General features: G+C 38.3%; 1 non-coding gene across 1 annotated transcript; it reads right to left on the reverse strand.

Moving 5' to 3' along the window:
- Nucleotides 1–10,280: 10,280 nt before the first annotated feature.
- LOC116111451 lies at nt 10,281–10,387 on the reverse strand. The gene has a single exon (XR_004125074.1). It is a non-coding gene; the product is annotated as a small nucleolar RNA R71 (small nucleolar RNA).
- Nucleotides 10,388–10,746: the final 359 nt, after the last annotated feature.

Genomic DNA, 10,746 nt, shown 5'->3' on the forward strand with positions numbered 1-10,746 from the left:
ATCCGTGTTTTAAATCTTGCTTTCATAATTTAGTTTTGAATATTTAGAAATTTTGATTTAGTTTAGTTTAAAATCCTCCCATCAATCCAAACAACTCGATTGCTCCAACTTGAAAACAGTAGAAAAACTTAGTGCTTAACAACCAATCCTCGTGGGAACGATACTCACTCATCATTTTATTACTTGTGTGACTAGTATACTTGCTACATATTGCATGTTATGAAATCATGAATCAATACTCCAAACGAACACTTTAGGGGATTGAGCTTCATTCTGTATCTTCAGAGTATACTGAATATCTCAGCGAGATGGGCTATGTGATCTGAGGCAACATGCGATTTGACCAGCATGTTATCAACATAGACTTCCACTGATTTTCTGATCTGCTTGAAAAATATTTGGTTAACCAGCCACTGGTAAGTCACCCTAGCATTTTTTAGGTTGAAAGGCATAACCTTATAGCAATACAGCCCCCGATCTGTAACAAAAGAGGTATACTCTTCGTCCGACGTGTACATTGAAATCTGATTGTATCCCGAGTAGGCATCTATAAAACTCAATAGCTCGTGTCCCGAGGTGGCATCGATGAGCTGGTCGATTTTCGGCAAAGGAAAGTTGTCCTTTGGACAGACCTTGTTGAGGTCAATGAAGTCAACATAGGTCTGCCATTTGCCGGTAGGCTTCTTTACTAAGACCGAGTTGGCAACCCAACTTGGGTAAAGTGCCTCCCAGATGAACCCATTCAAGAGGAGGTTATCTACCTCGACTTTTAAGACGGCATACCGCTCGGGGTCCATTGCTCTCCTCTTTTGGCAAACCGGTCTGATTGTACTATCAATATTCAAGGCATGGCATATAACATTTAGGCTGATCCCGACCATGTCAGCATGAGTCCATGCGAATACGTCGACATTTTCCATAAGGAAGCTTGTCAGGTAGCTGGCAAGCTGAGGGCTGAGATTACTCCCGATCCTCAACACTCGGGTCAACTTGCTTTGATTGACTGATACCTCGGATAGGTCCTCGACCGGCCCACTGTCAGGGAATTCCTAGATGCGAGGATCCATGTCATCCTTAACCAGGTTAAGTTATGGCTCGATCCTGTTGATCGCCATTGCCTACTCAGGGATGCCAACTGGTGTTCCTTTTCCCTTGCACGCCATCTATACTGCCTTTACATAGCAGTCGCGAGATGCGCGTTGAGATCCACTTACTTACCATATCCCCGTTGGGGTGGGGAACTTCATCTTCAGATGGTATAGTGAAGTGATGACCTTGATGTTTCGCAGTAGAGGTCGTCCCAAGATGTCATTGAAAGCGGAAGGACATTCTACTACTAAAAACTCAGTCATTTTGGTCAACTCATTGGTTTCTCCCAATGTGACCTGGAGCGAGATCACCCCCTTGGGAGTCAAATGGTTGCTAGTGAAACCGTACAGAGGGATAGAGGAAGGCTTCAGATCTGCCTCGTCCAGTTTCATATTCTCAAAGGCTTGTTGAAATAAGATATTCATGGCACTTCCATTGTCCACCAGCATCCTGCGGACTTCGCACCGACCCATTTCAGGCGTGATGATGAGAGCATCCTCATGGGGATGATGCAATTGCATCGTGTCTTTCTCAGAGAAGGTGATTTCCTCCTCTCTGCGAACCTTGGCCTATCACGACGTTTGCTCATGACACTTATGGGGTCATGACGGGCTTCCTGAGCATACATTTCTTGGGCACCTCAAGAGTTCCCCACGAGGTATGGTCCTCCGAAGATGATCTCCACACTGTAGAGACCTTTGCGACCACGACGCCTCTTCCTTGGTTCCTTTTGATTTTTCTCTTGAATGGGAGCTGAGTCATCAAAATACTCTTTGAAGTGCCCCTATTTAATGAGATCATCAATTGCTTACTTGAGGGCCCAACACTCATCGGCGTAGTGCCCATTATCCCGATGATAACGATAGTACTTTTTATTGTTTCTAGCTGAAAGGGGATTCTTCATGGGCGTGGCCTCTACGAGCAAATCGGCCTCCTCTGATTTATCCAAAATAGCTAATACCGAGTCATTCAGAGGAATGTATTGACTCTTGTCGCAATCGTGACGAGGAACTAGGGCATAAGATTTCTTGGGCTCGTACCGCTGCTTCTTTTCTTTTCGCTAATCATCATTAGCCCATTTGCGATTAGCCTTCCTATCCTCCCTCGGTTGGGAGCACTACTTGACGGATCGGGGTCATGACGACTAAGAGCTACCACGGAACTTTCGATTTGGAGGTACTTTTTAGTAAGGTTGTAGAAGCGAGTGAGGGAAATATCATCCTCGGATTACAGTTCCTTCCATAAGTCTATCTACGGGCGAACTCCCATAACGATAAGAGTCCAAAAAGACTCTTCGGGAGCATGAGCCACTTTGTGGAGCTCCCTGTGGAACTTATCTATATAAGATTGGAGGGGTTTATCCCTCTCCTGCAGTATATTGCTCAGGTAGCTTAACGGCATTGAGAACTTCCTGTTTGCCTGGAAGTGCCTCAGAAATGTCGAGCTCATTTGAGGCCATAAGCTGACCAATCTTGCTAGAAGCGACCTAAACCAATGCTTGGCATGGGGGGTAAGGGTTACTTCCAAGCAACGACATTTTGCCAAGTCAGAGACTTGGTGGAGTTCCATGAGGTCGTTGAACTCGTATAAATGAACTTGCAGATTGGAATTCCCTCGAATGCTCGCATGTTGGGCATTCTGAATCTCGATGGGAGAGGGGCAGCTAACACTATCGGAGAAAAGGGAGACGCCTTTGCGAACTGCCCTTGCTCATTCTACTGAGACTTAAGCTGACCCAGAGCTCACTGTAGTTCCTCAATCTAAGGTAGCGGAGCTACCTGGGGATCACTTTCGGCAATGTGGGTTCGACCCTCACAATTACGGTTAAGGAAAAATCACAAATCGGACTCTTCCTCACCTTGGTTGGAAGCTTTGGCCAATCTCGGCACACACTGGTTGGAGCCGTGTGATTGCATCGTGTGATTCAGGGAGTCTTCCCAACCTCCGCGGTGGTACGAAGCAACCCGTGGATGATGGGAATTCCCTACACGACGATGATCGAAGTCGTCATTTTGGCGATATTACGAATCTCCCTGCCTGACACTTTTGTAGGAGTGCCCATGTGATGTGTGATAATATGAGGATTATACTGTTTTATTTAAGGTTTTAGGCCGGATTTTAGATACTTCTTAGTTCATTTATGCCTGAATTGCTACTTAATTCTTTACATTTTGTGTTTCAAGCCAAAATGGACATTTTGAGCAAATAATGAGAGAATTGGAGTTTCTGGACTCAGAAGTAAGCGGATATTAGAAGTTGGGAGAGTTCTGAAGCAGAGTGAAGCACTATGAAGCTTGTTCCCATGGGAGAGCATCGAAGATCGAAGATTCAAGCAAAGAAGCAAGCGGAGGGCAATTCTGTAATTTCAGAATTCTTCATGAAGGTTCGCCGTTGGGAAGTTTATTCTTCGCCGCGGCAAAAACTGTTAAGCATGAGATTAATTTTTACCTCGTCGCCGCGGTGAAATTATTTCTTCGCCGCAGCGAAGTCTGCGAATTTTAGTTTTCCAAAACACACAGTTTTATTTTAGGAAAGTTTTAGGTCTTTGGGCGAGGTATAAAAGGAAAACTTTACCATTTTTGTCCGGGGTCGTCTAGTTTTCATCTGTTCTCATTGAGTTTTGGATAGATTTGATTTTTAAAGAGAAGATTTGAGCTTGAATCTGGGGGATTCTTCAACTAGGGGAGATCTCTACTCTTTTCTTTGCATTTTAATATGTTGAACATTTTGTTTACTGTTTTTCTTGCAGTGTATTTTGATTTAGTTATGAACTAACCCATTTTGGGTTAGGGTTCTGATTAAGTTCAGATTTCTATGGGTTAATGAATTGATTATTGCTATTTCCATATTCTATTGCATAGATTGTGTGGTTATTCTGTTTTTAATGGAATTTATTGATAAATGTGATGAGATTGAGAAATGAATCATATTGAGCTTCTTGGGTAATCACCATTGTAGTATTAAACGCTAGAGATAGATTTGAGAATCAATGAAATCAATCTAGGATTCCCTTAGCTTAATGAACTTGGATATATTATTCTTCAAATTGTTGGGTGCAGAAGTTTAATAGGGAAAAGTAGGAATTCATAGCCTGAGAAGGTATATTTAATAACTTAGAGAATTCGATTTACAATTTGTGCATGTGAGTGGAATTAACATAGTCTGTAGAATTCATCCATAGAGTCTGAATGAAGTGAAAACCCTACCCGTTTGTTTAAATTGATATTACTCTTGTTTTTAATCCTTGCTTTCATAATTTAGTTTCTAATACTTGGCATATTTTGTTTTAGTTTTAGTTTAATTCTTTCTCGTAAATCCAAACAAATTCGATTGCTCCAACATGAAAAAAAACACTTAGGAAAATTAGTGCTGAGCAACCAATCCTCGTGAAAACGATACTCACTCATCACTTTATTACTTTGTGCGACTAGTGCACTTGCTATTTTTGCATGTTGTAGTAACAACGCATCAAGTTTTTGGCACCGTTGCTGGGGATTGAGTTTTGTGTTAACATTAAATTTTTCTCGTGTTAGCTAGATTGGAGCTTTATTTTTGCTTAATTGGAGCTTTATATGAGAGACCACAGGGCTCACTACCGAGCAACACAGTGACTAACCCACGTGAGCAAGTGCGACAGTGTTAGAAGAGGTCGAAAATGTTAGTGTATATTAGTGTATGCCCTAGAAACCATTCGTGTTGTCGGTTTCAGAGCATTTTGTCTTGTATCTATATATATATCATAAATAATAGAAGAAAGAGTTCTTCAATTCATATATGTAAATTGCTTCCTTTATTCAGTCATGCATTTAAAATAAAGTATATATATAAATTTTCTTTACTACAAGTTAACTTATAACATAAAATTATTAATTTTATAAACTGAATTAATATTATAAAATAGTTAATACAGATAAGTGGAATTAAGGCATGTTACATAGCCAACATGTAATGTAAGTAGAATTGATGCACATATGCAAGTAGTTGAGGGAAATTAGACACCCACCGTCCAGGCAATTTGAATATTTTAAAGTAATAAACTGATAATTGATGAAGTGGTTGAGGGATGTGAATGAAACGATTGTAAATTAAATTCAACAATCCTCTTGTAGGAAATAATCTACATAATCCGAAAACGTGACATAACAAATACCTCTCAATCTCATCCAATGCTTTGAGCAAGATCAATTTGGAGTGTTTCGTAATGCCTTTTCCTTCTGATAATGCAACGGTGGAAATTCTAGTACGATTTTGAATAGAATTCTCTCTAATCACGGCGTAAAGACTTCTCTAAAAACTCACTAGAAACAGAGAAACTATGAATTTGGTTGTGTGTAATCATGGCGTAAAGCTCACGTTCATTTTTTGTTTTTAAATAATGGTACCATTTAATTTAAATAATGAGATTAGGAAACTGCTAAATTGCCAATGACCGCAGTGCATTAGTTTTTCTCTGCGGCTACCAAGTAACTATATCTCATTGGTTGTACTAAGTGCACTCATGGGTGTCATTAGGGTTGAGCATGGGTAAATGATAGAACTAGAACCGGCCCCATTAAGGTCCGATTTTGGTTCTAGAAAATTGGAACTGGGAATTCCCTTCTCTGGTTCTTCTAATACTAGAACCGAGTGTTAAAAAGGCCTCCAGTAGCTACTTTACTTTGTAGATCAAAACGTGGTCGTTTGTATTAAGATTAGTCTAAGGCAAAATGATGTTTTAGTCAATGTTATTTTGTTATAAAACAGTTATTGTACACTGAGCTCATTAGTTGTTAAATCTACTGAAATCCAAATAATCATCTTCTCTCTAATTTTTTTCTCAAATTCTTTGTTCGAACCTTAAGTTTCACATGGTATCAGAGCTAAAGGTCTCAAGTTCGAATCCCCACATACAAATTGGATAAAGGAAAAAAAAAAAAATCCAAGTTTAATGTGAGGGGGTATTAGTCTAATATATGTTGAACCCTCACCTACTATCTTAAGTTTTTAGGCGGAATGGCAACTTAACAAGGTATTAGAGCTAATTTGACTCGCATCAATGTTAGAAAAATCTGAAAGCTCTAAATCATTAATGAATCTTGATATGATGATACATAGCTCACTTAATTTTCCAACATTTGTTGTTTCCTCTAGTCTTTAGACTATCAATCCAAAGCTTACCAAAGACAATTATCGTTTCTGGCGCTCTCAAGTTCTTTCAGTAGTTGGAGCTCATGAACTTGATGATCATCTAGCAGGGTTGGTTCCTTTCCAACTCCATTGATAGCTTACAAATCAGATAATCCTAGTGATAAAGATGATGATAGAAATGATGATGATCTTATTAAGGAGAAGATTAATCTAGGTTATACTCTGTGGAAATGAATTGATAAATTCTTAGTTAGCTAGTTACTTGCTTCAATCTCTGAGAGCACATTCTGACAAATATCGAAGTGTCAATTCTCTTATGAAATTCGTCTTACACTTGAAAATGAGTTCATACTGACTCAAAGGCTAGATCACGTCACCTGAAGAATTTACTTCAAACTACTCGCAAGAATAATCACAGTATCAATGAGTATGTAAGGAAAATGAAAGGTATTGGTGAAAGCTTATCATCCAGTAGACAAATTGTGTCTAAAGAAGATTTGCTTCAACACATATTGCATGGACTAGGTTCTGAGTATGATGCAGTGGTTGTTAACCTTACTTCTAGAATAGAGTCTAAGATTGATTCAGTTTCTCTTCAAGAAGCTCAAATTTTACTACAAAAATATGAAATCAAACTGGAGAAATTCAATTAAGCTGATTTTCATAATAGTTTAGTTAATACTACTTTAATAGTTTCTACTAGACATTCTTCATCATCTGACATTGGTCAATCTAGTTCTACTAAATCCATTGGATCATTCAATTTGTCCAGCAACTTTGTTCCCTCATTGAACAACTTTGGGAACTCTCACTTCAATCACACTTATCCAGTCTCAACTAGACAGTTGGGACAACACTCACACAATTTGCATTTTGGACAAATAGGACAAACTCCCTCTCATGGACAAATAGAACAAGTTTCCTTTAATGGTTCTATTTTTGGACATTATCAGCCTACATCTTACAATTCCTCTACAAGATGTTGTGGTTGAGTTACTGGTAGAGGTCGATCTATCTGTCATGTTTGTCATAAAGCAGGACATACTGCTGTCCAATGTTATCATTGTTATAACTTTGCTTATAATGGTGCCATTCCAAGTATTGGTTCACAAAATCAAGGAGGATATTCTAGTTCTGGTGGTCATATTCATTCCAATTTTGGTGGTTAATCTGGTTTTGGTGGTTTTGTTCCTTCCAATTATGGTGGTTTCAACATATCAAGTCATCAATCTCACAACTTCAATCAACCTATACCACAACAAACCTAAAATCATTCTATAGCATCACAACAATCCTGTAATCATCCAAGTAAGACCACTGTGCCAAACTTTCCGAACCAAGCGCCTCAAACTTCTTTACCTAATCAAGCTCATTTTTTTGCTCACCTAGCACAATCTCAGAATCAGATGCCAACTATTGATCAACACTCATTTCCTACTTACTCTTATCTAGTACATCCAGGTAGTGGACTGTGAGCCTTTACTGCTTGTTCATCTACTGTCCAAGATCCTATTTGGTACTTGGATTCTGGACTACAGACCATGTCACATTTGATCCCAACCAACTAAATGCCATCAAGGATTATGGAGGTTTTGAGTAACCTCAAGTAGGCAGTAGTGAGTTCCTTCACATTTCTCATAGAAGCTTTACTTCACTTTCTAGTAACCTACAATCTAAATGTTTAAACTTGAAAAATGTATTATGTGTCCCTAGGATTACTAAAAACCTTCTTAGCATCTCTAAGTTTACTAAAGATAATAATGTTGTGGTTGAATTTATGCTGATTGTTATGTTGTTAAGGACAAAATCACCAGGAGGTTCTTACTACAAGAAGAACATAAAGAAGGGTTATACCAGTTGACCATCCCATCTATTTTGTCTCTTCACTCTTCATCCTCAAAATTACCTACTTCTTCTGTCAGTTCTGTTGAGTCTAAAGTGTCACCAGAGACTTTTTCAATTTCTTCTACTTATTTAAATAAGAAAATTGAGTGTAATAGTCATGATACATGATAATCCGTGGATTATACTGTTTTTATTAGACTTTTTAGTCGGATTTTAGATACTTCTTAGTTCATTTTGACCTGAATTGCTACTTAATTCTTTATATTTTGTGTTTCAGGCTAAAATGGACATTTTATGCAAATAATGAGAGAATTGGAGTTCTTGGACTCATAAGTGAGCGGATCTCAGAAGTTGGGAAAGTTCTGAAGCAGAGTGGATGCACTATGAAGCTTGTTTCCATGAGGAGAGTGTCGAAGATTGAAGATTCAAGTAAAGAAGCAAGCGGAGGGCAATTCTGTAAATTCATAATTCCACATGAAGGTTCACCGCGGCGAAGCTTGTTCTTCGCCACAGTGAAGAGAGTTGCACACGAGGGTTTATTTCACTTCTTCGCCACAGCAAAGTCTGTGAATTCCAAAACGCACAATTTGTTTTTTAGGCATTTTACTAGGTTTTTGGGCAAGGTATAAAAGCAAAACTTAGTCATTTTTGTAGGGGGTCATTCGTTTTTAGAGAGAGAGCAACTATTTTCATTTTCTTAGGTTTAATTTGGGTGAACTTTGATTGGAAAGAGTGAAGATTCGAGATTGAAACCAGTGGATTCATCGTCTTTCGGAGATTTTCTTGTCTTTTATCTTATTTTCATTATGTTGAACATTGGGTTTTTTGTTTCTTTTGTTTGTGTTGTTGATTTAGCTATGAACTAACCCATTTTGGGTTAGGGTTTTGATGTAATTCGGAATTCCATGGGTTAAGTAATTGATTGTTATTATTTTCATATGATTTTGCTTTGATTCTGTGATTATTCTGAATTTGTTGTTGTTATGTGATAAACATGATGAGATTGAGAAATAATTCATGTTGAGCTTCTTGGGTAATCACCATTGTAGTATTAAATGCTAGAGATAGATTTAAGAATTAATGAAATCAATCTAGGATTCTAGGTGCTTAATGAACTTAGAACTATTAATCTTGAATTTGTTGGGTGCGAAAGTTTAGTAGGGAAGAGTAAGGAAATATAGCCTGAGAAGGTATATTTTACACTTTAGAGAATTCGATTTACAATCAATGCGTTTGAATATAGAATTAGTATAATCCTTAGGTTTAACCCATATTGTCCGAATGAAGTCAAAACCCTACCCGTTTGTTTGAATTGATTTTATCCTTGTTTTAATTCTTGCTTTCACAGTTTAGTTTTAATTTAGCCAATTTTGCTTTAGTTTTAGTTTAAAACTCTCCCATTAATCTAAACAACTCGATTGCTCCAACTTGAAAACATTAGAAAACTTAGTGCTTAGCAACCAATCCTCGTGGGAACGATACTCACTCATCACTTTATTACTTATGCAACTAGTGCACTTGCTATTTTTGCATGTTGTAGTAAACATGCATCAAGTTTTTGGCGCCGTTGCCGGGGATTGAGTTTTGTGTTAACATTAAAATTTTCTTGTGTTAGCTAGATTGGAGTGTTATTTTTACTTTATTGTTATTTGTTTTATTTTCATTATTTTTCTTTGTTTGGTGTGAGTTCACTCTTGCTATTTTTCTATGTAGTTTATGTGAAGAGCAAGACGTCAGCCAGTGGTTCTTGTTGATCCTGAGATTGAAAGAACCACTCGAAGACTGAATAGAGAAAGAAGAGAAAGAGAAGCTACAGTTGAACTAGAAGTAATAGTTGTAGAGATGGCAGAGAATAGAACACTGAGGGAATTCTCAGTTCCCACAATTGAAGGTAGTGGGTCAAGTATTACTAGACCAGCGGTACAAGCCAACACTTTTGAGATAAAGCCAACAATCATCAGATGATCCAACAGTCAGTTCAGTTCAGGGGTGATTTGAAGGAAGATCCAAATCTACAGATTGCCAATTTCTTGGAGATTTGTGATACTTTCAAGTCAAACGGAGTGTCAGATGATGCAATCCGATTGAGATTATTCCCATTTTTACTGAAGGACAAAGCTAAGGGATGGTTACTGGCACTACCAACAGGAACAATCACCACATGGAATGATTTAGCACAGAAGTTCCTGACCAAATTCTTTCCTCTAGCAAAGTTAGCAAAGTTGAGAAATGAAATCACGTCATTCATTCAAGAAGAGTTAGAATCTTTGTATGAGGCTTGGGAGAGATACAAAGAGTTACTGAGAAGGTGTCCACATCATGGGTTGCTAGTTTGGATGCAAGTCCAAACATTTTATAATGGATTAACAGTGAATGTGCAATCTATGGTGGATGCAGCCTTGGGAGGAGCATTACAGAATAAGACTCCAGAAGAAGCTCACGAGTTGCTTGAGGTTCTAGCAAGCAACAATTATCAAAGACCTAATGAGAGGGTGCAACCGAAGAAATCTATGGGTCTTCATCAAGTTGATCATATACAGCCATTTCAGCCCAACTGACAGCACTTCAGAAACAGTTGGGAAGTATGTAAGTAAATTCCATTCAAGCTCCTCAACTAACTTGTGATTTTTGTGCAGGTAATCACGTGAGCAGTGAATGTCAAGTAGGGAACATGTTTGCCTTAGC

The sequence above is a fragment of the Pistacia vera genome, unplaced genomic scaffold (assembly GCF_008641045.1).
Source record: "Pistacia vera cultivar Batoury unplaced genomic scaffold, PisVer_v2 Contig638, whole genome shotgun sequence".
Taxonomy (NCBI): Eukaryota; Viridiplantae; Streptophyta; class Magnoliopsida; order Sapindales; family Anacardiaceae; genus Pistacia; species Pistacia vera.